Raw genomic sequence first — 3362 nt, 5'->3', positions numbered from 1 at the left:
GGAAAACTCTCAGTGGGTTAACATCACATGCTTTGTTTCATTAAACATTTCCAGGGGAGAGGGTGGCATGAAGAGATATGGCACAGCTGCTATTGGTGGTGGCAGTCCCACATTCTACGCATCACCAAGTTCCAGGTGGAAGAATACTTGGAAAGTGTCAAGTGAAAAACAATGGGGTAGTAAGGGAAAAAGGTTAAAGATGGTAGCAACCAGAGTTTCATTTATTGCCCTGTTCCATTCCAAATCCTTTTGCAACAGAGGCTGGACTTCTATAGTCATGGGATATAGGAAGGAGACATTTGCAATTTCATTTTTTGGAGTGTACATCTCTTTTTTTAAAAAAAAAATTATTAACCGGCCAATCACATCATATCAAATCACATCACATAAATTCCGAATTACAAAGCCGAATTTTAAATTTTGTTGAGGGAACCCATATTTCAAGATCCGAAGGGGGATTCTGATCATCTTCTTGCTACTGCGTTAATGTCCAAATCAGTCCAAACAAAGTTCATAATTCTATCCAGACCTATCTTGCTGTTTCCACATCACATTTTGTTCATATATTTTCTCTTTTTTCTTTATGATCTCTTCTGATAGTCTCCTTAAGCCGATAAACACCAATAATAATCCTGTGTGGGTTTTTCCGTTCTTCCAATCCTCAAATCGAGATGGTTTCCATATATCGCCTTCATAGATAACAGTGCTCTTTCCACCATTAATTACAGAACTGTCGTTCTTAAGTCCCACTGAGGAGTTTCATTCACAATATAAAAACAGCTCTATTTCTCTATTTCTCTTCTCAGACTTAAGCTCTCCGACAGAACTTCCCAATATGGCGACGGCCTATCCTTCAGCTTCAAAGGAAGGAAAATAAAAATAAGATCAGTAGAAGATAAAATAAAGTTTCTGTATAATCACGAAAAAGATCTACAGAAGGGAATTGGAAAAGAGCCAACAATATTGGACAGAAGATCACCAGACAGAGGACCAGAGCAAAGAGCACTGGAGAGAATATCACCAAACAGGGGAACGCTGGACATATCGACTTTATCTTTTGGATTGGACCCCCCAGTGAACGCGCCAACACTATTACCAACAGAAGAGGAGCAAGCTTTGGGGGCAGTTGGGGGGGGTACCAAAGTAGCTACATGATGGCGCTGCAGGTTTTGAGCTGGAATGTGAATGGACTGAACAGCCCAGAAAAAAGGCGGAGAGTATTTTATTTATTGAAAAAAGAGCAATTGGACTTGATTTGTTTACAAGAAACACATGTGACAAGGTTACACAGGAAGTTATTGAGTAACAAAAGATTAGGCCAAGAACTTATTTCATCGGATAAAGTCAAAAAAAGAGGAGTGGTCCTCTATACAAAGGAGAGCCTATTACCAAAATTTATATTTAAAGATGATCAAGGAAGATTTGTAGCAGTTGAAATTCAAACACAAGAAGAAAATTTTTTGATAATAGGTATCTACGCACCAAATGAAGGGAAATCGGAATTCTTTAAAAAGCTACATGAGATCCTGATGGACTATTTGGACTACAATATGATTTTGATAGGAGACATGAATGGCGTAGTGTCTACAAATATGGATAAGGCACAAAGACAAATAGTTACCAAGGATGGAAGACTACCAAAAACTTTTTTTGATATGACTGAAAATATGGACTTAGTTGCTATTTGGAGAACGAAGAACCCTCTGGGAAGAGAGGGAACTTTCTTCTCCGAGGCTAAAATGACATGGACAAGAATTGACCAAATTTGGGTAACCAAAGGACTGGCTCTGAAGATTAGCAAAGTTGAAATTTGCCCCAAGACCTGTTCCGACCACAATGCTGTGAAGATGGAAATGAAATTGATGCCAACTGGTTCCTTTAGATGGAGGATGAATGATTCCTTGTTTAGGAATGAAGAATTTACTAAGAAGGCCCAAAAAACTTTGAGGGACTACTTTGAGATAAACATGAACACTACTGTGGAAAAAAGAGTAATCTGGGATGCAAGCAAAGCCATCATGAGAGGATTTTTGATACAACAGAATGCAATTAAGAAGAGAATGCAAAATGAGAAAAAAGATAAAATCTTGGAAAAAATAAAGGAAGGAGAGAAGAAATTGAGGGTGAAACCAAAGTCCCAGGAGATATTGAAAGAGATAAAGTTATATCAAGTACAATACATGAAAATGATGAACCAGGAAATAGAATGGAAGATTTAACAGATGAGACAAAGGACATTTGAATTGGCAAATAAGTGCGGGAAACTGTTGGCCTGGCAAATGAAAAAAAGACAAAAACTTAACACCATTACAAATTTGGAAGTGGAAGGAAAGAATATACAGAATCCAGTGGAAATTAGAAAGTGTTTTCAGAGGTATTTTAAACAGCTATATACACAGGAGAAGCAGAAAGAAATGGACATTGACAAATTTTTAAAAATTAATGGACTACAAAAAAATTCCCAAGAAAACAAATTAATGCTGAATTATAAAAAAACGGAACAGGAAGTAGAAGGGGCCATTCAGAACATGCAATTGGGTAAATCTCCAGGACCGGATGGGCGGACTTCTAGATATTACAGATCTCTGAAAGAATGGTTAATACAACCTTTAAAGGAATTCTGTAATGAAATTTTGGAAGGGAAAAGGGCACCAGAGTCGTGGAAGGAAGCGTACATCACAATTATACCGAAAACAGAGACTGAAAAGACGCAGCTCAAGAACTACCACCCCATATCATTGCTTAATGTGGATTATAAAATCTTTGCAGACATTTTGGCTAAAAGATTAAAAAAGGTGTTAGCAGAAGAAATCCATAAAGATCAAGTGGGCTTTCTTCCGGGCAGACACTTGTCTGACAATACGAGGAATATAATTAACATCTTAGAAAAATTACAAGTGAAGATTAATACTAAAGCAGTTTTTATATTTGTGGACGTGGAGAAAGCCTTTGAAAACATTTCCTGGAGTTTTATGAAGAAGAATTTATCGGGGATGGGGGTTGGTCAAGGCTTTGGAAATGGTATAGGTGCAATTTATTCAGAACAAAAGGCTAAATCAGTGTTTCCCAAACATTTTTGGGCAACGGCACACCTGTTTACTGAAAAAAAATCTCGCGGCACACCACCATGAAAGCCCCGCCCCGTGACATCAGCGCGCAGCGTCACGCCGGGAGGAGCGCAGGAGCGATGCCTCTCTCTGGCTCTCCCTCCGCGCAGGCTGAGGGAGGGAGGGAGGGGCGCGTGTGACTCGTCTCTGCTGGGAGACCAAACCCAGCGAGGCAGAGTCGCGCGGAGGCGCCCAGGCAGCGCTGCCGGCTGCGAGGAGGAGCGCCAGGCAGCAGCAGGAGGCGCGACCTCTCCT

This window comes from Podarcis vaucheri, assembly GCF_965113315.1.
Source record: "Podarcis vaucheri genome assembly, chromosome: 10".
In the NCBI taxonomy this organism is placed as follows: Eukaryota; Metazoa; Chordata; class Lepidosauria; order Squamata; family Lacertidae; genus Podarcis; species Podarcis vaucheri.
The sequence above is the reverse complement of the archived record's forward strand: the minus strand, read 5'-3'. Positions refer to the sequence as shown.